At 37.0% G+C, this 26599-nt stretch overlaps 1 long non-coding RNA gene across 1 annotated transcript in view; it reads right to left on the bottom strand.

The window, feature by feature from the left end:
* The window catches only part of LOC132523788 (uncharacterized), a 49379-nt gene that overhangs the window by 13515 nt on the left and 9265 nt on the right, over positions 1-26599 (bottom strand). Inside the window, exon 2 of the long non-coding RNA XR_009541648.1 lies at positions 1340-1800. This is a non-coding gene — a long non-coding RNA (uncharacterized LOC132523788). The remainder of the gene's footprint in view (positions 1-1339; positions 1801-26599) is intronic.

The raw sequence follows: 26599 nt of genomic DNA, 5'->3' as shown, positions 1-26599 counted from the left end.
AACAGTTTGATTACTGTGTGTCTTGGCATGTTTCTCCTTGGATTTATCCTGTATGGGACTCTCTATGCTTCCTGGACTTGACTATTTCCTTTCCCATATTAGGGAAGTTTTCAACTATAATCTCTTCAAATATTTTCTCAATCCCTTTCTTTTTCTCTCCTTCTTCTGGGACCCCAATAATTCGAATGTTGGTGCATTTAATATTGTCCCAGTGGTCTCTGAGACTGTCCTCAATTCTTTTCATTCTTTTTTCTTAATTCTGCTCTGCATCAGTTAGTTCCACTATTTTATCTTCCAGGTCACTTATCCATTCTTCTGCTTCAGTTATTCTGCTATTGATCCCTTCTAGAGAATTTTAAATTTCATTTATTGTGTTGTTTATCATTGTTTGTTTTCTCTTTAGTTCTTCTAGGTCCTTGTTAAACGTTTCTTGTATTTTCTCCATTCTATTTCCAAGATTTTGGATCATCTTTACTATCATTACTCTGAATTGTTTTTCAAGTACACTGCCTATTTCCTCTTCATTTGTTTTGTCTGGTGGGTTTTTACCTTGTTCTTTCATCTGCTGTGTATTTCTCTGTCTTCTCATTTTGCTTGACTTACTGTTCTTGGGGTCTCTATTTTGCAGGCTGTAGATTCATAGTTCCCATTGTTTTTGTGTGTGCTCTCAGTGGGTAAGGTTGGTTCTGTGGATTGTGTAGGCTTCCTGGTGGAGGGGACTGGTGCCTGTGTTCTGGTGGATGAAGCGGGATCTTGTCTTTCTGGTGGGCAGGACTGCATCTGGTGGTGTGTTTTGGGGTGTCTGTGAAATTATTATGATTTTAGGCAGCCTCTCTGCTAATGGGTGGGGTTGTGTTCCTGTCTTGCTAGTTGTTTGGCATGGAGTGTCCAGCAGTGGATCTTGCTTATAGTTGGGTGGAGCTGGATCTTAGCATTGAGACAGAGATCTCTGGGAGAGCTCTTGCCGATTGATATTACGTGGGGCCAGGATGTCTCTAGTGGTCCCATGTCCTCAACTTGGCTCTCCCACCTCATAGGTTCTGGCCTGATACCAAGCCAGAGCACCAAGATCCTGTCAGCGACATGGCTCAGAAGAAAAGGGAGAAAGAAAGAAAGAAAGGGAGAGATAGAGGGAGGGAGGGAGGGAGGAAGGAAAGAAAGAGATAGAAAGAAAGAAAAACATAAAATAAAGTTATTAAAATAAAAAATATTGAAATAGAAAAATACAAAAGGTAATAAAAAAGAAGAGAACAACCAAACCAATAAACATATCCACCAAATATAACAAGCACTGAAAAATAAAATAAATATAAAAATCAGAAACTAGTCAGTCACATACAGCAAACCCCAAGTCTACAGTTGTCCCACAGTTCACTGCCTCAATTTTGGGATGATTTGTTGTCTATTCAGGTATTCCACAGATGCAGGGTACATCAAGTTGACTGTGAAGGTTTAATCTCCTGCTCCTGAGGCTTCACAGAGAAATTTCCCTTTCTCTTCTTTGTTCTCAGAGCTCCTGGGGTTCAGCTTTGGATTTGGCCCTGCCTCTTCATGGTGGTCACCCTCTGGAGTCATTTGGGAAGTCTGAGGTCTTCTGCCAGTGTTCAGCAGGTGTTCTGTAGGAGTTGTTCCACATTTAGATGTATTTTTGATGTATAAGTGGGGAGGAAGGTGATCTCCACATCTTACTCCTCTGCCATCTTGAAGGTCTTCTCCAGCCAATTGATTTTTGACAAAGGTGTACAAGCAATTCAATGAAAGGACAGTCTTTTCAACAAATGGTGCTGAATAATTAGATATCTATAGGCAAAAAAAAAAAAAAAAAAATCACAGAATGTTGACCTAAACACCACATCACATACAAATATTAGGGCTGTTTCTCTTTCTTATCATTCTTGTGTTCACTAGAGTAGCACTTTTAATTCCCTTCAAGAACTTTTCCTTGCGTTCACACCTTGGCTGTTTGCACAAGAGGCCTGGGTTTTAGTCTCTCTCAGCTTTCAACACACCTTCCTCACTAAGCTGAATCATTTCTAGCTGTTGATTTAATATGAGAGACCCATGATTCTTCCTTTTACTGAACACTTAGAGGCCACTGTGGGGTTATTAATTGGCCTAATTTCAATATTCTTGTGTCTCGGTGAATATGGAGGCCTGAGGAGAAGGAAGAGAGACAGGAATTGCTGGTCAATGGAGCAGTCAAAACATGCACAACATTTATCAATTAAGTTCATTGTTTTATATGAGTGAGGTTGTGGTGTCCCAAAACAGTTATAATAGTAACATCAAAGATCACTGGTCACAGATCACCATAACAAATATAATAATAATGAAAAATTTGAAATATTGCAAGAATTACCAAAATGTGACACAAAGGCATGAAGCCAGGAAATGTTGTTGGAAAAATGGCACTGATAGACTTGCTCAACTAAGGGTTGCCACAGACCTTCAATTTGTAGGCAAACACTTCAGCCAATGCAAAAACTATGTATCTGTGAAGCACAGTAAAGCAAAGTGTAATAAAACAGGGTATGCCTGTATTTCCTTATTAATCTTCAATCTAGTATTCTATCCATTATTAAAAGTGTGATAGTTAAGTTTCCAACTATTATTGTTTGTCAGTTTCTCCTTTCACTTGTCTCCTTTCACTTAGCTTCTTGTATCTTGGGGCTCAGTTGTTAGGTGTGTGTATGTTTATAGTTGTTATAGTATCTTTCTGATGGATTTACCCTTTTGTCATTGTAAAATATCTCTTTATATCTACTAACATTTTAAAATTTAAAGTCTATTTTGTTTGATATTAGTATAACATTCTTATGGTTGCTGTTTGTATAAAATACCTTTTTCCACCTCCTTACTTTGAACACTTTTATATCTTTGAAAGTAATGTGTCCTTAGCTCAAGCTGAATACAATTCATCTTGGTTTTGTTTTGTTTTTTTTTAATCTAGTCTGACAATCTTTACCTTTTGTCTGAATTGTTTAGTTCTTTCACATTTAGTGTTTTTATTGAGATAGTTGGATTTTTGTTTGCCATTTACAGTTTGTTTTCTATGTCTCATGTTTTTATTCCTCCTCTATTCCTCTTTTATTCTTTTGTTTTGTAGTATGTGAATATTTTTTCATGTAACACTAAATTCCTTTAATGATTTTTTCTCTGTATTTTTTATAGTTTATTTCTTTAGTTGTTGCTCTAGCCCTTACCATATACACCTGAACTTATCAGAATCTACTTCAAGTTTATATTAATCTAATTTCAGTGACACACAGAAAAGTTACTCCTATGTAACTTTATTCCTCCCCCTGCTTTGTGATATTATTGTACATATTACATATCTCTATATATGTTAGTAAACTCAACAATACATTCTAATGATTATTACTTTGTATAATTTTATATCTTTTAAAGAAGCTGTAATAAGAAAAAAGGACATGTATGTATGTATCACATTTATTTTATTAACCTTTTTATTTACTATTTTTGTTTTTCTTCTCTTGTTTCTGTGGATTTGAGTTACCATCAGGTGTTATTTCCTTAGTCTAATATATCTTTCTCCTACCTACCTCTTTGTGGTTTTATTGAATACTTTTGTGTATGTTAGACACCTAACATGACTATATGTACATACTGTTTTATACAGTTACTTTTTAAATCAGTCAAGAGAATTTTCTTTAGTGTGTCTTGTAAGGTGGGTCAGCTAGTAACAAACTCTCAACTTTTATTTATCTGGGAATATTTTTATTTGGCCTTCATCTTTGAAAAATAATTTTTCTGCATATAGGGTTCTTGGTTGATAGTCATTTTCTTTGAGTAGTTTGAGTATATCACCACACTACCTTTGGCCTGTGTGGTTTCTAATGAGAAATCCACTTTGGAAACACAAACTTCCCACTCTGTATGTGCTTTGGTGATTTTTTATTCTACTTTTCTTCTGGCAGTGCTTTCTCCAGCCTCAGGTAGTTTCCTCACATGTTTTCACATAGTACTCAATCAAAGACTGAAGGAGACCCTATTGTAGATCTTCATAGCTCTCTCTCAGTGTAGCTCTTTTTTATTCTGTGTTGAAACTCATTAGAGTATAACATGTGATAGTCATAGCACCCACCTCGTTTCCCTTTTCTCATGAATTCCTAATCTGCACTGCCTGTTGGATCATGTCTAAAAGCCAAAGTTTCATATATTTTTGTATTGTTTATGAATTGTTTGATGTGGGAGGATAAATTGGTTCCATTACTCCTTCACATCCATAATTAAAAATCCTATTTGGTTTTTTGAAACTTGATAAGTGTGGACTTTTATTGGAATTTAATGTTATTTATACTTGTGATTTAGGAATTTAAGAAGATTGATCTCTTTCAGTATCTGAAAATATTTTTGTTTGGACCTCTCCAAAAAAAGTCAAGTGAGTATTGTTACTATGCCACTTGTGAAGCTGCACCTTCCTTCACATAGAATCATCAAAGCCCATGTGAACCCATGTCCTAAATTATTTCCCATTTACAGGGTATTGCTTTATAAAGCCAGAGGTTATCTTCAAGTTGGAACAGGAGAAGATCCATGGTTATGAGACAAACTTCTAAAGGGGAGTTATCCAGGAGAGTTTCAGAGTGCTGACAGAAGGTATTCCTGGAAAACTTAACCCCAAATGTATCTGTTAAAGATACATTTGGATGGGTACCTTTGGAAGTTTCAAAATGGGTACCTTTGGAAGTTTCAAAATGAATAGATCCAATAAAATGTGGGTGTGGAAAATGTAATGTAAGGGATACAATTTAATCATTTTTATTTTTTCTTCTTTCAAATGCGGCAACATAGTATATCACATACCTGAAAAAATCAAGTCATCAATTTCTATTTAACGATTACAAAGTTAAATGCTAAGGAAGATTGTAAAAGCAACTAAAATGGAAGGTTAAAGGATGGCAAAAGAGAGAGAGGATCAGTGGTTGTGTGGTGGGAAATTACTAGATACTGTCTAATTAATAATGAATAATTATGTAAGATTTATTAATTATAAATGTAACCATTACAAATGTAACTACTATCATTGTAAAATATAAACTTTCTCATTATTAGAAGGAAGACACAGTTAGTAGTACAAAGAAAACAGACCTATCACTGAAAAGATTTTTCATTAAAAAACCTGTGTAAACATTAACATATGTAAACAGCGTAACATAAAATATGATGGATGTATATGTCATATCAATGTAAATTGGTTAAAGCCCCCTGTTAAGAGAAAATGGCATGAGAATGTATCAAAGATATATACCTAAAATAATTTGGAAAGTTTAAAATATGAGATACTTAATCCTAAGGCAATATACAGAAAATAATTCAGGCTTAATTAATATACTATTGGACAAGGTTTTGATTCACATCAAAATTCATACAGTAATAAAAAGAACACCTTAATAAAGCTAAAGAAGATAATTTTAAAAGGAGATGCAAAGCCCGCTGGTTCCTGTGTGCCACTTAAATTATCATCGATTCATTAAAGAAAAAAAAACCTTCAAGATATATGAGGAGAAATAGGAACACATAGCTATCATACACCCACTTATACCACTCTGATATCATGCTAGATACAGTGAATAACAACTGGGATTCCAGAACATAAGTTGGTAAATTATGTTCCTTGTGCTAAATCCAGGTAGCTGCCTGTTTTTTGTAAATACGGTTTTTGGAATGTAGTCATTTGCTTGTGTATTGATTATGGCTGCTTTTTTGATACAACAAGCTGGATGAGTAGTTGTCTGAGATCATATGGCCTGCAAGAACTAAAGTATTTACCATCAGGCCTTTTAAAGAAAAAGTTTGTTGACCCCGTTCTAGAAGATATAAATAGCATATGTTATGACATGAGTGTGATACATATTTATATGTGTCTTTCAAACTCTGTACTCTGAAAATATAGTGTAAACTTTCTTTGAAGTGTCAATGGAGGAACTAAACATAAATACATTTGGGGTTAAAAGAAAACTTCAATAAAAAATACATATATATTTTTGAAAAATCTATTTGATCAAGGGATATATCAAAATCAAATTTATAAAAATATAAAATGTGTTTGTGAATCTGTATCCAGAGGTCTTCAGGAACTCAGAAAAGCTTTAATATTCAAACTTACAGTTTATTACAGCAAAAGGTTACAGATAAAAGATCAGCAAAGACAAAAGGCACATAGGGCATATTCCAAGAGAGACTGGATGCAAACTTCCCATTTTCTTCTCCTGTTGTAGTTGTATGAGCAGTGCTTAATTCTGCCAGCAACAATGTTTGACAACATACATCAAGTATTGCCAACCAGGGAGATTTACCCAGGCTTTGGTGTCCAAGGTTTTTATTGGGGTTGCTTGGAGCATCTGTGTGACTGACCTTAATTACTCATGCTCCATCCCTTCCAAAGATCAGACTAATAACAACATGGCCTAAGGCCCCAACCGTAAGTAACATTATTAGCCTGAACTATCTGGTGTGGCTCAAGGTCCCGAGGTATATAAAGACATTCTTATCAGGTGGGATATTCCAGGGGCTTATAAGTTATCTCCCAGGATCTGGTCAAAAGCCAGTCATTTCTTTGGAATGTGCAGGGTTTGAATACCCCAAACCTGCTGAGTTAACCCTTTACTGTGCAGAACTTTTGGGCTATGGGTATAGCATTTCTTGGTGGAAAATTTGAAGAACAGGAATTTTGAGTAGACTAAGCTTAAACAGAAGTAATTTATTTAAAAAAATTAGAAACGAATTAATTGGAAAATTATAATGGTATAAATTAAAGCCAAACGTTTAATCCTTGGAATAAAAAGGATTTTAAAAATTCATAATATTAGCTAGTCTATGCTGGAAAAAGGAGAGGAAACATCATATAAGAAGTTACAGTGCAAACATACTTAGAAATTCAGCTGTGCAAATATTGAAATTTTGAAAAATGTTGAGCAAGATGAAATAAATCCATATATCATGTTCATGGATTGAAAGACTGTTATAAAATTCTTTTTTAGCTTGGCAGGTGTTTATTGATCTCCTAGAGGAGGAGAGAGCTGGGTACAGCCCGGTTGTCACCTCCTCAGAGACTCCACATTGTGAATTGCCCCTGCAATTCAATTGCCCCTGTATAAGGGTCATTCTTATACAGCATGAAGTAGCCCTGCACCTAGGCAGGACTGAATCTGAGCTGTAGCTTGAAGGACACGATCTGCAAAAGTCTCAGCCAGAGAAGCTGCTTGCCCTGGATAGAACCTCTGGGACATCTGGGTCTGCTGCCAGCGTGAGCAATGGCCCATGTACTCCTTCAGGTCTACTCGCCCAGGGAGTATCAGGGCAGGGTCGAGCCTGTCAACATCGTTGGTTGTCATGAACACAATGAGTGCCTCAGTGGATGTTTTAAAATTCTTAATTCTTACCAATCTGTTTAAACATGTTTGAAGAGCAGGATAGTATAGGATCTTTTCTAACAGGTATTAAAGATATACTGTAAATCTATTGTAACTGTTACAGAATGGTACTGGTGTGGGGGTAATTATAGACCTTTGAAACAGAATCGAGAGCCCAGAAATAATTGCACGCTTTAATGACAATTGATTTTTAAACAGGGCGACAGTGCAGAAAGCTGCAAAAGCCTTTTATATGCAACCTGGCATGGTGTCCCAGCTTTATATCCTACCACAAAAGTCAACTTTGGGTAGACCGAAGTCTAAATTGTACGAGGCAAAACAAAATATTTTAGAAGGAGATACGGGAACAAATTTTTATTACCCTGTGTAGGGAAAATTTTAAACCAAAAAAAACCCCTCAATATATGAGGAAAGATTTATAAGCTCCATTAAAATTCAGAATTTCTTGACATCATAAGAAGCATGAAAAGAGAAGCCACACTGTGGCAGAATCTTATCTTTGTGATACCTGGAAGCAAGACAAGACTAATATTTAGATTATAAGGAATTATGTAAATCTTTGAGGAAGAAAGCAGGCAACCTAGCAGAAAAAATGGGCATAAGATTTAATAAGGAACTTCCCCAGTTATTGTTATCCCCAGTAATAATATTATTATTATTATTCCTCCTTCCCAGGAGGAATAATTGGACAGGGAAAAATATATTTAACCTCATCTCTTGTGGAAGAAATGCAAATGAAACCACAGCGTGATACCACTACACATTTATTTATAAGATTGGCAGAATTTCCGAGTCTGACAGTATCAGGAATGAGGATGTGGAACATCAAAGAACCTCATCTATTGTTGAGGAATTGAAATTTGGTGCAATCACTTTTTTTAAGCCTTTTTTTTAAGAGCAATTTTAGGTTCAAAGCAGAATTGAGCAGAAGGAACAGATATTTCCCATATACCCCTTGCCCTCACAAAAGTGCAGTCACTTTTGAAATTGATGGACATTATCTAGTCAAGATATTCACACCCCGCGTCATGCTGTTCTACTCCTAGCTACGTATTCTTGATAAAGATGTGTTTCTATACTCCAGGAAGAAAGTGAGAATTTTTTTCCCCACAATGAAATCCAGCAAATATCCACTAACAGATGAATGAAGAAATAAATTGTGGTACATTCATGGAGGATAAGCTATATAGAAAGGGAATTTTCCAATTATGGCTACAGGCAAATACATGAATGAACCTCACAAACAATTTTGAACACAAGAAGCAATTATTCAATTTGTGTAAAATTAAACTTTTTTTTAGGGTTGCATGAACAGGTTGTAAAAGTATAAAGAAAAGCGAAGAAATGATTTTTGTAGAATTTATGATAGAAATGACCTCTCAGTGTGAAGAAAATTGTGCCCAGGAAAGAATATGTGAGGTGTCTTAGAGCTAGTCATTTTACGTATCGTAGACTTGATGATGGTTCTATAGGTGTTCAGTTTATGCCATTTGTTAACATATAGAGAAGGGATTTGTGTGTATTTGTTTTATTATTTTATTGAAGCATAGTTGATTTACAATGTTGTGCCAATCTCTGCTATATAGCAAAGTGACAGTTATATATATATATATACTTTTTAAAAATATTCTTTTCCATTATGGTTTATCCAAGGCTAAACCCATTTTGGTTTATCCCAGGAGATTGGATAAAGTTCCTCATGCTATACAGTAGGACCTTGTTGTTTATCCATTCTAAATGTAATAGTTTGCATCTATCAAACCCAAACTCCCAGTCCATCCCTCTCCTTCTCCCTCTCCCCCTTGGCAACCATAAGTCTGATCTCCAAGTCTGTGAGTCTGTTTCTGTTTTGTAGTTAGGTTCATTTGTGCCATATTTTAGATTCCACATATAAGTGATATCATACAGTATTTGTCTTTCTCTTTCTGACTTACTTCACTTAGTATTATAATCTCTAGTTGCATCCATGTTGCTGCAAATTGCATTATTTCATTCTTTTCATGGCTGAGTAGTATTGCATTGTATATATGTACCACATCTTCTTTATCCATTCATCTGTCGCTGGACAGATGCCTATTGTGAATAGTGCTGCTATGAACCAAGGGATGCATGTATCTTTTTTTTTTTCTTCTTTGCGGAACGCAGGCCTCTCACTGTTGTGGCCTCTCCCGTTGCGGAGCACAGGCTCTGGTCTCGCAGGCTCAGTGGCCATGGCTCACGGGCCCAGCCGCTCCACGGCATGTGGGATCTTCCCAGACCGGGGCACGAACCCGTGTCCCCTGCATCGGCAGGTGGACTCTTAATCACTGCGCCACCAGGGAAGCCCTGCATGTATCTTTTTGAATTAAAGTTTTGTCTGGGTATATGGCCCAGGAGTGGGATTGCTGGATCATATTGTAATTCTATTTTTAGTTTTCTGAGGAACTTCCATACTGTTTTCCATAGTGGCTGCACCAGCTTACATTCTCACCAACAGTGTAGGAGGGTTCACTTTTCTCCACACCCTCTACAGCATTTGTTATTTGTAGACTTTTTAATAATGGCCATTCTGACTAGTATGAGGTGGTGCCTCATTGTGGGTTTTTTTTTTCTCATTGTAGTTTTGATTTGCATTTCTTTAATAATTAGTGATGCTGAGCATCTTTTCAGGTGTCTACTGGCCATCTGTATGTGTTCTTTGGAGAAATGTCTATTAAGGTATTCCACCCATTTTTTGATTGGGTTGTTTTGTTGTTGTTGAGTTGTGTGAGCTGTTTGTATATTTTGGAGCTTAAGCCCTTGTCGATCGCATCATTTGCAAATTTTTTCTCCCATTCCATAGGTTGCCTTTTTTTTGTTTGTTTATGGTTTCCTTTGCTGTGCAAAAACTTGTAAGTTTGATTAGGTCCCATTTGTTCATTTTTGTTTTTATTTCTATTGCCTTGGGAGACTGACCTAAGAAAACATTGGTACAAATTATGTCAGGGAATGATTTGCCTATACTCTCTTCAGGGAGTTCTATGGTGTCATGTCTTATGTTTAAGTCTTTAAGCTATTTTGAGTTTATTTTTGTGCTTGGTGTGAGGGCATGTTCTAACTTCATTGACTTACATGCAGCTGTCCAACTTTCCTAGCACCACTTCCTGAAGAGACTGTCTTTTCTCCATTTTATATTCTTGCCTCCTTTGATGAAGATTAACTGACCGTAGGTGTGTGGATTTATTTCTTGGTTCTCTATTCTGTTCCATTGATCCATATGTCTGTTTTTGTACCAATACCACAGTGTTTTGATTACTGTAGTTTTGCAGTATTGTCTGAAGTCTGGGAGAGTTATGCCTGCTGCTTTTTTTTTTTCCCTCAGGATTGCTTTGGCAATTCTGGGTCTTTTGTGGTTCCATATAAATTTTTGGATTATTTTTCTAGTTTTGTGAAAAATGTCTTAGGTAATTTGACATTATATATTGCTTTGGGTAGTATTGCCATTTTAACAATATTAATTCTTCCAATCCAAGAGCATGTGATATCTTTCCATTTCTTTGAATCCTGTTTAATTTCCTTTATTAATGTTTTATAGTTCTCAGCATACAGTTCTCAGTGTATAGTTCTCAATGTTTTATAGTTCTCAGGGTCTTTCACCTCCTTGGTCAGGTTTATTCCTAGGGTTTTTTTGGGTGCAATTTTAAGATTTATTTTTTTTACATTCCATTTCTGATATTTCATTGTTAGTGTAAAGAAATAAAACCAATTTCTGAATGTTAATCTTCTAGCCTTCTACTTTGCTGAATTCATTAATTAGATCTAATAGTTTTTGTGTGGAGTCCTTAGGGTTTCCTATATATAGTATCATGTCATCTGCATATAGTGACAGTTTTACCTCTTCCCTTCCAATTTGGATACTCTTTATTTCTTTTTATTGTCTGATTGCTGTGGCTAGGACTTCCAATACTATGTTGAATAGAAGTGGTGAGAGTGGGCATCCTTGTCTTGTTCCAGATTTTAGTGGAAACCCTTTCAGCTTTTCACCATTGAATATTATATTGGCTGTGAGTTAGTCATAAATAGCTTTTATTGTGTTGAGATATGTTCCCAGTATACCCACTTTGGTAAGAGTTTTTATCATGAATGGATGTTGAATTTTGTCAAATGCTTTTTCTGCATTTGAGATGGTCATGTAGTTTTTGACTTTTCTTTTGTTAATGTATCATATTACATTGATTGATTTGCGTATGTTGAACCATCGTCATGAAATTGGGATGAATCCCCCTTGATCATGGTGTATGATCTTTTTATGTGTTGTTGGATTCAGTTTGCTAATATTTTGTTGAGAATTTTTGCATCTATATTCATCAAAGATATTGGCCTGTAATTTTCTTTTTTTGGTGGTATCTTGGTTTGGTTTTGGTATCAGGGTGATGGTGGCTTCATAGTATGTCTTTGGGAGTGTTCCTGCCTCTTCAATCTTTTGGAAGAGTTTGAGAAGAATTGGTATAAGTTCTTCTTTGTATGTTTGGTAGAATTTGCCTGTGAGGCCACTGGTCCTGGACTTTTGTTTGTAGGGAGTTTTAAAATTACAGATTCTATTTCACTTCTAGTGATCAGTCTGTTCAAATTATCTATTTCTTCTTGATTCAGTTTTGGTGGGCTCTATGTTTTTAGAAAGTTGTCCATTTCTTCCAGGTTGTCAAATTTGTTGGCATACAGTTGTTCGTAGTATTCTCTTATGTTTTTTTAAATTTCTGATGTATTAATTGAGATTTCTCCTTTTTCATTTCTTATTTTGTGTATTTGGGTTCTCTCTCTTTTCTTATTGATGAGCCTGGCCAGAGGTTTGTCAATTTTGTTTACCCTTTCAAAAAACCAGCTCTTGGTTTTATTGATTTTTTTTCTGTTGTTTTTTTTACCTCTATTTTATTTATTTCCTCCCTGATCTTTACTATTTCCTTCCTTCTGCTGACACCAAGTTTATTTTGTTTTTCTTTATCTAATTCTTTTAGTTGGTACGTTAGGTTGTTTGAGATTTTTCTTGTTTTTTGAGGAAGGCCTGTATCACTATGAACTTCCCTCTAAGAACTGCTTTTGCTGCATCCCATAGATTTTGTATGGTTGTGTTTTCATTGGTATTTGTCTCAAGGTATTTTTAAATTTCTTTTTTGATTTCCTTGTTGACCCTTTGGTTTTTTAGTAGCATGTTGTTTAGTCTTCATGTAATCATTCTCTTCTCATTTCTTTTCCTGTGGTTGATTTCTAGTTTCACGCCATTGTGGTCAGAGAAGATGTTTGAAAGAATTTCTATATTCTGAAACTTGTTGAGGTTAGTTTTATGCCCTAGTATGTGGTCAATCCTAGAGAATGTTCCATGTGCACTTAAAATGAATGTGTATTCTCATTTTTTTGGATGTAATGTCCTGAAAATATCAATGAAGTCTAACTGTTCTATTGTATCATTTATGATCTCTGTTGCCTTATTGGTTTTCTGTCTGGAAGATCTGTCCATTGATGTGAGTTGATGAGTGTAAAAATCCTCTTCTTGTATTGATCTTTTTATCATTATGTAGTGTCCTTCTTTTTCTTTATAGCCTTTGCTTTAAAGTTTATTTTGTCTGATATAAGTATTGCAACTCCTGCTTTCTTTCATTTCCATTTGCATGAAACATCTTTTTCCATCCCCTCACTTTCAATATATATGTGTCCTTTGCCCTAAGGTGGGTCTCTTATAGGCAGCATATTGTAGGCTCTTGTTTTTTTTATTCACTCTGCCACTCTATGTCTTTTTTGGAGCATTCAGTCCATTGACATTTAAGGTAATTATTGATACATATGTATTTATTGCCATATTAAACCTTGTTTTCCAGTTGATTCTTTGTTTCTTCTTTGCTCTTTTTCTGCTTTGATGATTTCCTTTTATGCTTGTGTTCTCTTCTTTTTGGTTTTTTTGAATCTATTGTATGTTTTTGATTTGTGGTTGCCCTGTTTTTCAAGTATGTTAACCCCTTCCTATATCTGCTTGACTTATAGTCATATACGCTCAAACACATTCTAAAAAAAAAAAAAAGAAGAAAGAATCTGCATTTTCTTACTCTCTTTTCCCACATTTTATGATTTTGATGTCCTTTTTTACATCTTCATGTTTATCCTTTTGCTATTCCTTTTATTTATAATTGCTTTCACATATAGGTTTTTTTCTTTTTTCTCATTTTGATCTGTATACTGGCTAATTTAAGTGATTTAATTTCCAATTATTATTTCCTCCTTCATATATCTTCTTGGTTCTTTTCTATTTAGAGGATATCTTTCAATATTTCTTTCAGGATAGGTTTACTATTGCTGTATTCTTTTAGTTTTTGCTTGTCAGAGAAATTATTATTTTTCCTTTTCTAAATGATAATCTTGCTAGCTAGAGTATTCTAGGTTGCAGATCTTTCCCTTTCAAGACAATATATGTTGCCACTCCCTCCGGCCTGCAGTGTTTCTGTAGAGAAATCAGCTGATAACTTTATAGAGGTACCTTTGTAATTAACTCTTTGTTTTTCTCTTGCTGCCTTTAGAATCCTCTAACTTTTGCCATTTTTATTATAATATGCCTTGGTGTAGATCTGTTTGGATTCACATTTTCGGGGACCCTGTATGCTTCCTATATGTGGCTATCTGTTTCCTTATTTAGGTTTGGGAAGTTTTCAGCCATAATTTCTTCAAATTCATTTTCAATCCCCTTTTCTCTTTCTTCTCCTTCTGGAATCCCTATTATGCATAGATTGGGACATTTTATACCATCTCATAGGTCTCTTATATTGCCTTTTTTTTTTAATTGGCTTTCTGTCTGCTGTTTCAATTGGGTAATTTCCATTTTTCTATCTTCCAGATCACTTATTTTTCTTCTGCATTATTCATTCTGCTATTCATTGCCTTTAGTTCAGGTTCATCTCAGCAAATAAATTTTCTAATTTCGGCTCCTCCTTATAGTTTCTAGTTTCTTTTTACAGTAGTATGCATTTCTGTCAGTAGTCTTTCTAAATTCCTTCAGTATTTTTATTACCTCCTTTTTGAACTTCGTGTCTATTAGACTGAAGAGGTTTGTTTCATTGTTCCTTCAGGGGAGTTCTCTTGGTCTTTTTTTTTTTAATTTTTTAAATTTATTTTTGGCTGTGTTGGGTTTTTGTTGCTGCGTGGGCTTTCTCTAGTTGTGGCGAACAGGGGTTATTCTTCATTGCGGTGCATGGGCTTCTCATTGTGGTGGCTTCTCTTGTTGCAGAGTACAGGCTGTAGGTGCACGGGCTTCAGTAGTTGTGGCACGTGGGCTCAGTAGTTGTGGCGCATGGGCCTAGTTGCTTTGTGGCATGTGGGATCTTCCTGGACCAGGGCTTGAACCCGTGCCCCCTGCATTGGCAGGTGGATTCTTATCCACTGTGCCACCAGGGAAGTCCTCTCTTGGTCTTTTAACTGGGAGTGGTTCCTCTGCTTCTTCATTTTGCTTATATTTCTCTTAGTCTGTGAGTTTAGGAGAAACAATTATCTATTGTTGTCTTAGAGGGCTACTTATATATGGGAGCATCCCTTCGTAGCTTGTGTGGGCTTAATATTCTTTGGTGTGAAGGTTATTTTTGGTTTGGATGCTTGCTATCTCTTTCCTCCATGTGTGCTGGCCATTATCCCCTTGATAGGGGGTGTGCAGTTATGCTGCCCATGAATGCTCCCAGGAAGGAGGGGGTAGTGGTTGGCTCCCAGTTGCAGGTCCCTCAGTAGTGGCAGTGGGTTGAGTGCACTCCTCAGGAGGTGGGGGCAGCAGTTGGCGTTGGGTCTCAGGACCCTTGGCAGTAGCAGCCAAGGTGGTCTGGGCCCACCTCTGGAGTCCGAGATGGCAGCTGTGGCTTGTGCCCATCCCCTGAGCTCACGTAGGCGGTGCCCTGCCACTTGAGAGAGCATGTGAAAAAAGAAGTTCCTATGGCAGGCCCACCCCTCTCCTTTCACACCACCCAGTGGTGGTGCCCTGCCTTTCTGGTGGGCCCAGGCCTCCCCCCATACTCCCTTGGTTGTGGCGTACCACACCCTTGCCCCCTCAGGATGTCTCCATGCAGCCAACGCCAGTCTTCTCCCCTGGGTCTGGTCTCTGAAGCCTGGGCCTCAGCACCCAGGCCCGACCCACCTGCTCTGTCCCAGCTAATCTCCCCACCATTGAGGGCACTTCCCAGTGTGCAGAAACCTTTATTCTTTCATAGCTCCATCCAAGGGGCACAGGTCCTGTCCCAATTCCTGTCTCTTTTTTTTCTTTTTTCTTTTGCCCTACCCACTTATGTGGAGATTTTCTTCCTTTTTGGAAGTCTGAGGTCTTCTGCCCATATTCAGTAGATGTTCTGTGAGAATTGTTCCACATGTAGATGTATTTTTGATGTATTTGTGGGAGAAGGTGAGGTCCATGTCCTATTCCTCCGCCATCTTGATCCGATCTCTTATGTGTATTTGTTTTAGTTTCCATGTTTAAAAAGCTAGAAACGGACAAAGTAGTGAGAGGTAGGTACTCATTACATGTATTCCTCACAAATGTGTTTGTTTCTATAAGAGGATTCAGGTCTTGTTACATCACCTCAGTATGGCCTTCCACAACCTCCCTATTTATAATGGCACTCTTCATTTCAAGCAGTCCGTTTCTTCCCTTGTTTTTTCTCCTAAGCACTTACTAGCTCTTCTTACTTCTGAAATTGTATTTCAAAATTTCCACTTATCTGTCCTATTTGAAAAACTTGGGGGCACTACATCTCTTTCCCACACTCTTTCTGCTTCCTTTGATGATACTTACTAATCATGATTCCTGAAATCAGCCCAAACTTTGATTTTATCATACTTTTGTCTGTGCTTCCCTAAGTGCTTATTCACATTAGTTGACCTGGTTTAAAGTTGTATCTCTCCTGCCTCAAACATAATAAGGCACAGAATAGGCATACAATGGATATCTGAGAGTGAAAGAATTTTGATTCCCAGTCTTTCTCTCCTCCTAATTTGTCTATCTTTGAGCACTCTATCCTCAAGTTCTGCTCTTTTTCTTCTTATACAATAACTCTTTCCAGGCCTCATCCATACCTGCGGTTTAAGCCTTTTTACTTTATTCTAATGACTTGTGCCCCTTCAGGGCAGCTGTATTTCAGTGTTATGGTCTCTTTATTCTCAAAATGGTTGAAAAAAACTAAAATTTTTTTTCTCACAACTCAAATATCCTTCTTTTTCCCCTTCCATAATTATTTTGTCCTGGTAGCCTATTCTCATATCAGACAACCAAGAAATCACTTTAAAGTTCTGAATCATCTCTGTTATCCTCATACCAATCTTTCAATACTTCCTGACATTTTAGTTTTCCTTTGTACTCAGTATTTTCATGTTCTCACTGCCTAATGACATCACCCAAAACTTAGAGCCCTGCTCTTTAATGCCTCAATTTTTCTTATTCCTAATTGGATTTAATTTTTACATAATGTATTAAATTCATTTTTCTCTGGGCTGACAAAATAACTTATGGCTTATAAAGCTGGGTTTTACATATAACTTCATACATGAAATTTAGTGACCATCAAATAAATTATGAACCCCTCTTACATTATCAGATGTATTTCTTTCTGTTGCCTACCCTGATGCCAGAGCTTATATGATCCAGTCTCCTTGTAAGTGTCACCCATTCATGTGCCATTCTTCCTTACATCACAGTTTTCATCATTGTATGCTTTCCCTATACAGCTACTTAAATTTTATACATTCATTAAATTGCTTAGCATGCCTGGCACAAGGGAGTGTCTCATTATTTTTTGTTATTTTTGCAATATTAATTTTTGGCTAAGATTCCTACTTCTATAAAATGATCATGGAATATATTAGCCTATTTTAATTTCTCCTTTTTTGTAATCTCCCAACTCATTTCATGGCTATTTCACAAGAAAATGAGACTTTTCAGACACTCAGTGCTAGATAACATACAGTCATTGAAAGAACACTTTTTCTTTCCTTGAAATTCACTAAAAAGTGTGGCCTCAGTTTTATTCTTCCATACTCAGGTTTGCAATGTAAATAAATATGATTACATTGTGGATTAGCTCCAAAGCCAGGTAGAGGAGAAGTAGTTCATATCAATTCACTCTGAAAGCACTATCTCAAATACAAATGCCCAGCTCAGGTTTCTGTTTCCCCCAGCAGTTACTTTTGATTAACATGAAATTATTCAGTTACTTGTAATTAATTCTTTGCAAATGAAGCAACTGACAAAGGATTAATCTCCAAAATATACAAGCAGCTCATGCAGCTCAATATCAAATAAACAAGCAACCCAATCCAAAAATGGGCAAAAGACCTAAATGGACATTTCTCCAAAACAGATATACAGATTGACAACAAACACATGAAAGGATACTCAACATCACTAATTATTAGAGAAATGCAAATCAAAACTACAATGACCTCATTGTATGTAGTTGATTGATACCTATCACCTCACACTGGTCAGAATGGCCATCATCAAAAAATCTATGAACAATAAATGCTGGAGAGGGTGTGGCGAAAAGGGAACCCTCCTGCACTGTTGTGGGAATGTAAATTGATACAGCCACTATGGAGAACAATATGGAGGTTCCTTAAAAAACTAAAAATAGAACTGCCATATGACCCAGCAATCCCACTATGGGCATATACCCTGAGAAAACCATAATTCAAAAAGACTCATGTACCACAATGTTCATTGCAGCACTATTTACAACAGCCAGGACATGGAAGCAACCTAAGTGTCCACTGACAGATGAATGGATAAAGAAGATGTGGCACATAAATACAATGACATATTACTCAGCCATAAAAGGAAATGAAATTGAGTTATTCATACTGAGGTGGATGGACCTAGAGTCTGTCATACAGAGTGAAGTAAGTAGAAAGAGAAAAACAAATACTGTATGTTAACTCATATATATGGAATCTAAAAATAAAAAGGTACTGATGAACCTAGCTGCAAGGCAGGAATAAAGAGGTAGACATAGAAAATGGACTTGAGGACACTGGGAGGGGGAGGGTAAGCTGAGACGAAGTGAGAGAGTAGCATTGACATATATACACTACAAAATGTAAAGTAGATAGCTAGTGGGAAGCAGCTGCATCACACAGGGAGATCAGCTCTGTGCTTTGTGACCACTTAGAGGGGTGGGATAGGGAGGGTGGGAGGGAGACGCAAAAGGGAGGGGTATGGGGATATATGTATACATATAGCCGATTCACTTTGTGAAGCCACTCTTCTTGGCCACCACTGTTGGCGGAGAGGCCGCCTATCACTGGGGGTGGAGATACATCTTCTGATAGGGATTGAGGAGGCCACTTTTGCTGGAGATGGAGCCAGTGAGGCCAATCCCACAAGAAAAGAAGACTCATCAGAATTTAGGGGCTCTGTGTCCCCAGTTTCATCAGGGTCTTCCACATGGCCCCACCCCAAATTACAGAATCCCATTCTTTCCCAAGCAATGCATTCACTTTAACAGAAGACATGCTGTGAGGCTGGGAGGTCAACTTGCATTATAATTCAGCCAATTGCTAGGCAAGGAATCAATTTTTGATTCTCAGAAATATCAGCCGTGTGGCTACAGGAGATATGGCTGTCCCTCAGGGCATTCGTAGAAGCTCTTAGGTCACTTTATGCTGAACCTGAGCTGGGAATTTGAATCCCAGAGCTCATCCTTTTCTTTCACCACTTTGTCCAACAACATTAGAAACAACCAACACATTATATTCCTTGGTTTTCCAAAAATGTTCAAAAATGCCAAACACAGAGTCACTTAGTTCCTTTCTTCTTTTAAGTGGTTGATGAGGATATTCAATGCAGATGTTTTGCATATCTCTATATACTTTTCACACCATGGACTATCAGGGCTCTCTACTACGAAATGGAGTCATTAGCATCTCTAAATCTAATCAGACTAGAGAGCCAATTCCAGAAACCCCAGAACCAATTCAGAAAACTCATCCTTAACATTTTGTTCTTCTAGTACTGCTCCCCATACCCAAATCTTTACTAGTCAGGGTTCTCCAGAGAAACAGAATATATATAGCTATATGTAAATAGTGTACTATAGGAATAGTTCACATGATTACGGAGTTCAAGAAGTCCCACAATCCATCATCTATAAGTTGGAGAACCAGTAAAGCCAGTGGTGTAATTCAGTCTAAATTCAAAGGTCTGAAAACCAGTTGAGTTGATGGTGTTAAGTCCCAGCCCTAGTCCAGAGGCTGGAGAACCAGTAAACCAGTGGTGTAATTCAGTCTAAATTCAAAGGCCTGAAAACCAGTTGAGTTGATGGTGTTAAGTCCCAGCCCTAGTCCAGAGGCTTGAGAACCATGGTCTAAGTCCCATTCTGAGTCTGAAGGCCTGATAACCAAGAGCACCAATATTTGTGGACGGAAGGTGGATGTTTCATGACAGTGTACTTGGCAATGATCTCTTAGATATGACACCAAAAGCAAGGCAACAAAAGCAAAAAAATAAATGGACTACATCAAGTTGAAAAGCTTTTGTGCATCAAAGGACACAGTCAACAGGTGAAATGATGTACAAATGACCAACAAGCATATGAAAAAAGGCTCAACATCACTAGTCATGAAAATGAAAATCCAAATCACAGTGAGATATCACCTTACACCCATTAGGATGTCTAGTATCAATAAAACTGAAAATAACATGAGTCTTAGCTTGGGCCCTCATAACAGTATACCATAGACTGGGCGGCTTGTGTCAGCCAGTCTCATGGTCTAAAGGCTAGAAAGTCTAAGATCAAGGTCCCCACAAAGCAGGTTTCATTCTGAGACTTCTCCTCTTGGCTTGTAGGCAGCTGCATCTCCCTGTGCTCACATGGACTTTCCTTGATGCATGTGCATATAGGGTGAGGAAAAGAGCAAGCTCTCTGGCATCTCTTAAAAGGGCACTAAACCCATCATGAAGTCCCCACATTTATGACCTCATATAAACCTGATTATCTTCAGAGGTCACATTTCCCAAATACTATCATATTGGGGGTTAGGGCTACAACGTAGTAATTTGGGAGGGAACAAAATTCAGTTCATAGAACAAGTGTTAGCAGAGATGTGGAGAAATTGGAACCCTTGTGCACTGTTTATGGGATTGTAAGCTGGTCTAACCACTGTAGAAAACAGTATACAGATTCTTCAAAAAATTAAAAATAGAACTACCACAGGATCCAGCAATGCCACTTCTGGGTATATATCCAAGAGCATTTAAAGCAGGGTTTTGAAGAGATATTTGCACACCCATGTTGATAACAGCACCATTCACAGTAGTCAGGAGGTGGAAAGCAAGGCAAACGTCCATTGATGGATGAGTGAGTAAACAAAAGATAGCATATACATACAGTGGAATATTATCCAGCTTTAAAAAGAAGGAAGGAAGTCTATCACATGCTACATGGGTGAAACATGAGGACATTATGCTAAGGGAAATAAGCCAGTCACAAAAGGACAAATACTGTATGTTGGTAAAAGCAGTCTCACGTACGCAGTATTTTGACTCCCACTTGGTCACATAAGAATGGGCCTTGGGTCTGGAACACTTCCATACCAAGAGATAAAGAGCCCACATAGCCTGTGTGAGCTTATCATGCCATGGGAATATTCTCCTTGTTACAGCCACAGTTAGTACTCTCATCTCTGCTTTAAATGTGCGTGTCATATGGCACCTGGCCACCCCCACCGTCATATCCCTCCTCACAGGGAGGGGACAGGGTTCCTTCCACTGCAACATGAGAGGGATGCACATAGGCAAATTGGCCTGAGTCAGCCACCAGGAGAAACTCCCTGGCCATGGAGGACTGACACATACTACTGAGGCTGATCTTTTTCTGTCTCTTCTCTATGTAAGTAAAGCGTTGTTCCATCCAGTGCCTAATTAACTGTGTTGTTTTCCTTGGCAACTCCAATACCAAGATGCAATGTACAGAAGTGTTTACAGTCCTTCCCCTGGTGTTGGTAACCAGTGCATGGTACTCTGCTGGACACTGGGTATGAGATACGTAAAGTAGTCAAATTCATAGAAACTAAAAAGTAGAATGGTGGTTGCCAGAGGTGGGGGAGGAGAAACGGGGAGTTGTTTATGCCCTCAACATCTTCACATCCCCATCAAGTGTAAGTGAGAAGGGCCAAGAAAGTGAGTCATGCCCACACTCATGACTGATTAATTAATATAAAATATCTATCATGATTTGTGTTCCTGTGTTATTTCTTAAAGGTAGAGCTAACAAATATTTTTATACATGATTGATACCTACTAAAACTACACTATTAGTCTGGAATATTTAACATATATTCTAATTAAGTAATTGAATGCTTTGTGTTATTTTGCTAGATTCCTGTTAAATTGGCCTGAAAGAATCTTTATTTATTAAAGTATCAGGTGGTTTTAGAAAAGAAGTATTAAATGATTTCTATCTAGAGCACGATCAAGTTGAAATATTGCCATTTGTACAGTTAAGTTCACTTACAAAGAGAAACCACTGTTCGTTCAGTTAATATTTCCAGAACATGTGACTGTTTTAATTTACATTTGTACCTTATCACTTGAGGACAAAAATCAAGTGACAGTTAAAGTAACAACATTGAAATGTAAAATCAGAATAAAATCATGCCCTTTCACAATATTCTATCTAGACAAAGTTGTAGACTGTGGTTCTTTAAGAATAGCTCAGATGGGAACTTCCTCCTCATAGCTACACTCTCCGCCACCCTCCTCAACCCCCAAAAACACAAACACAGACATTCTCCTCAGGCTCCACCAAAATAAATTTAATTGTGAGCTTATCAGTTATGAGGTACAGGTTTAATTTATCTTACCACTACAGAAACAGCAAAGATTTTCCATTAAATACTAGATTTAGAAACTTTATAGAAAGTCCCAGATTTATAATTCATTCTGTAATACTGGCACAATGAAGATTGTTCTGTAAAATTCATGGAAAAAATGTTCCAAAGAGACAAATTTTTCTCCTAAATTATTCTCCCAAATCAGTAAGTTAATAAAATATCAAAGAAGCTATGGTTTAACATAACCACATTTATTTTTGAAATTTTAAAAGGAATTTTATGATCTTTCAGCTGTATAAATTATGATGCTTCACAAAGGTGAATTTTAGGCCTTAAGGAAGGTAACTGTATTTTCCCAATTCCTCCATTACTTTGAAAATATAAATACCAGGTTCCAATGTTTAAACAAATGGGAGTCACTGTTTCTGATATAGATTTAAACAGATTATAATATATGCATGTTTAAAAATATATATTAATGCCTATTTAACTTTATTTTTTAACTACTTGAGAATTGATAGCAATATCATCACCTATGCCAAACAAAGAGTGACTCTCATAACCTTCTCTTTTTGTTTTCTGCATTTTTATCCCCTCAAGACCTGCTTACACAAGAAACAAACTGTCTTCTGTTGTACTGCAATCCAAATTGATCTCTCCTTGCCATAGAGAAAATTTGAAAAAGTTTTCTTTAAAGTCTTAATTAACTTAACTTAGTTGATTTGATTTTGCAATAACTGCATTAATGTCATATAAATTAAGAAACTTATCTACCATCTCTGAGCAATTCCAGGATAAGAAACCAGAAGCTGTAGCTTTTCAATCACAGACTGAAAAATCCCTATCATTTAACGTATAAGTTTCTTTGTGTTTGGTTCAAAGCAGTAGTGGCTCCTATAGCTATTTTGATGGTCATCTGATACCCCACTTGCTACCTTTATCCAATGAAGTCCCTATTTCTACCTAAGTTTTCCTCTTGTAGTGGACGTTTAAGAGATTTAAAAAGAAGAATGGAAAAGCCAGAAAGAAGACAAGACCTATGAAGAAACAAGTCAACAAAACTGCTTCGTCAAGCAATTTGGACAGTTCCCCTGAAGATGGTGAGCTGAGCAGTGCATACCTGGTAGTAAGCTCCCACCCTTGTATCTTTGAAGATGGAAGGAAATAGGGAAGATGAAAAAAATGAAGTCTTCATTAGAGCACTCATTAACCTAATGAGATCAGTAAAAATGTCAGTGATTGCCAAAGGTTAGAGAAGCAGGAGGGAGGGATAAATAGGAGGAGCACACAGAATTTTAGGGCAGCAAAGTAATTCTGTATGATACTATAATAGAAGACACATGTCATTATACATTTGTGAAAATCCATAGAATGTACAATGCCAAGAGTGAATGGTAATGTAAATTATGGACTTTGGGTGATAGCGATGTGTTCATGTAGGTTCATCATTTTAACAAATATACACTCTGGTGCAGGATGTCGATAGTGGGGAAGGCTGTGCATGTGTGGGCAGGGGGTATATGGGAACTCATCATACCTTCTGCTCAATTTTGCTATGAACCTAAAACTACTCTTCAAAAAAGCCAATTTTTAAAGTTGATATTTATTTCCCACTCACAGAAAAGATAATAGGGTTTTTGTTGAACTTATTTGACTGTATAATTATATCCCTTTCATGTATGCTGAAAAATTTTTTAAATTGAAGTATAGTTGATTTACAATGTAGTGTTAATTTCTGCTATATATATATATATATATATATATGTTTATATGTATTCTTTTCCATTATGGTTTATCACAGGATATTGACTATAGTTCCCTGTGCTATACAGTAGGACCTTGTTGTTGATTACTTCTTTGCTTTATCCTGCAGAATACATATAAAAGTCTTGAAATAACAATGCCAATATTGTATTGATACTATGTATGAAATAGGCAACTGATAGGAACATATTGTATAACACAGGGTACTTTACCTAATGCACTATGGTAATTTAAATGGAAGGGAAGTCCAAAAGGGAGGAGATATCTGTATGTGTATGGCTGATTCCTTTTGTTGTGCAGGGGAGGCTAACACAACACTGTAAAGCAACCATACTCCAATAAAAATTAATTTAAAAAAATGCTAATATTGGCTACTGAATAGAATTTAAAATTTCTTAGTATTCTTTTTTTAATCTTGGAATATATCCTCCTAGGGATGTACAGTCAAAAATGCTCTGTTTTAGAGTCATTTGAAGTAGTTCTTCAGTATGTGGTTATGCCATCAGCTTGACATACAGCTATGTTCACTATAAAAAAATAGTTTATTTTTTTCAATTTTTAGAAATTTTTTCATTTTGCTTTTTCAATTATGTAAATATTTGCATGGTTACAAGTCAAAATTATAAAAAAAAGGAACATTCATAGAAATTTTGCTTCCATCCTCATCTCTGCAATTCTTTTCCTCTCTCTTTAGACCATTAGTTTTCTTAGTTTTGGTTTATCCTTTCATTGTTTCTTTTCGAAAATACAAGCAAATGCATTTAAATATAGTCACACTCCCTTCCTTTTCTTACACAAAATTTGCAAACTATAAAAGTATTTTGCATCTTGCTCTTTTTTTTTTTTGCTCAATAATATGTCTTGGAGATCACTCCATATTGGTATATAGAGATCTTCCTGCTCGTTTTTACAGCTGCATAGTACTCCACTGAATGAATGCAACAGGTTTTTTTTTGTTTGTTTCCTATGATAGAGTTTTGGGTTGTCATAATCTTTTTGTTATTAAAAACAGTGCTGCAGGGACTAACCTGATGGTCCAGTGAGTAAAACTACACGCTCCCAATGCAGGAGGCCCAGGTTCAATTCCCGCATGCATGCCACAACTAAGAGTTCCCATGCTGCAACTAAGACCCAGTGCAGCCTAAATAAATAAATAAATAAATAATTTTAAAAAAAACAATGCTGCAATGAATAACTTTGAAATGTGTGCCAATTTTAAAAAATCAAAGTTAGTTGTAGTAAATGCAATAATAAGCTTATAGGAATGTTCCAGCACTGTGGTAATCATTCATTGATAGTAATTAGTAATAACCTACCTCCACATTGTCTTCTTATTGAATATTGTTTTATTTGCCCAGATGTGAACCTCCCACCATCACTCAGATACACACTGTCTACTCAAGTGTTTACTATGGAGTTGCAATCCTCTTATAAACTCCACATTCCTTGCCACAATGATAGGTCTATGCTTAGGTACCTAATCCAAATTGGGTCCATCAAAGAACCTCGATTGAATGGTCTGGGTTTAGTAATCTGACTCAAACTGTGCCATTCAGGGCTCTTCTCTGGCTTCTAAACGTGAGACCTAGGAAGGGTGTTTTATTCTGATCACCAATTCCAGTGTGTGTGCTGCGGTGGAGGGGGGTGAGGGTTCCTCTCCACTCCTCCAAACAATGTTCCAGACATTAGCTGGGTATCCTAACAATTCAACTCCATTTTGACATTATCTACTGGGAGATAGTATCAGATTCCACAGGTCATGGGTTCAGTTCCACAAGAATGGCCCCCCTTACTTCAGATGTCAATCACAAGTAGTAGGTCCCCAAGCTACCCACAACTTCTGTCCAGTTTAGTTAAAAGTCAAAGGTTCCCATGAGGGCCCTCAGGTTTTATTAACTTGCTAGAGCAGCTCACAGAACTCAGAGAAACATTTTACCTACTAGATCACAGTTTTATCATAAAAACAATATAACTTAGGAACAGCCAGAAGGATGACAGGGCAACGTGTGGGGAAAGGACATGGACCTACTATGCTCTCTCTCTGAGCATAGCACCCGCCCCAAACCTCTGCATGTTCACAAGCCTGGAAGCTCTCAGAACCTCCTATTATTGGAATTTTTGTGGAGCCTTCATCATGAAGGCATAATCAATCATTAACTCTATTTTTAGGCCTTCTCACTCCTTAAGAGCATGGGAAGTGGGGCTGAAAATTCCAAGCTTCTAATCATGGTTTGGTCTTTCCTGTGACCAGCCCCTATCCAGGAGCTATCCAGAGCTGCCTCATTAGAATAAAAGATGCTCCTATCACCCAGGAAATAACAAAGGTTTTAGGAGCACTGTCAGGAACCAGGGTCAAAGACCAGATATTAGAACAAAAATGCCTCAAGAGCTCTTATCACTTAGGAAATTACAAGCATTTCAGGAGCTCTGTGCCAGGAACTGGGGGCAGAACCAGTATATATTTTCCATTACCTCACAAGGGGGAAGCTGAATTCATCCCCAGTGGAGTGTGTGCGACATGATTCTGGGAGTAGCCATGTTCTCAGGCATTGTATAAGGTGACAAGTTGAGAAAAGGAAACCCACCCATAAAGAGATGCAAAACTAGAGAAGAAGGAAGAAGTTCCTGGTGGTGTTTTC

This window comes from Lagenorhynchus albirostris, chromosome 7 (assembly GCF_949774975.1).
Source record: "Lagenorhynchus albirostris chromosome 7, mLagAlb1.1, whole genome shotgun sequence".
NCBI classification, from domain to species: domain Eukaryota; kingdom Metazoa; phylum Chordata; class Mammalia; order Artiodactyla; family Delphinidae; genus Lagenorhynchus; species Lagenorhynchus albirostris.
This window is presented reverse-complemented; position numbering and strand designations above follow the sequence as displayed.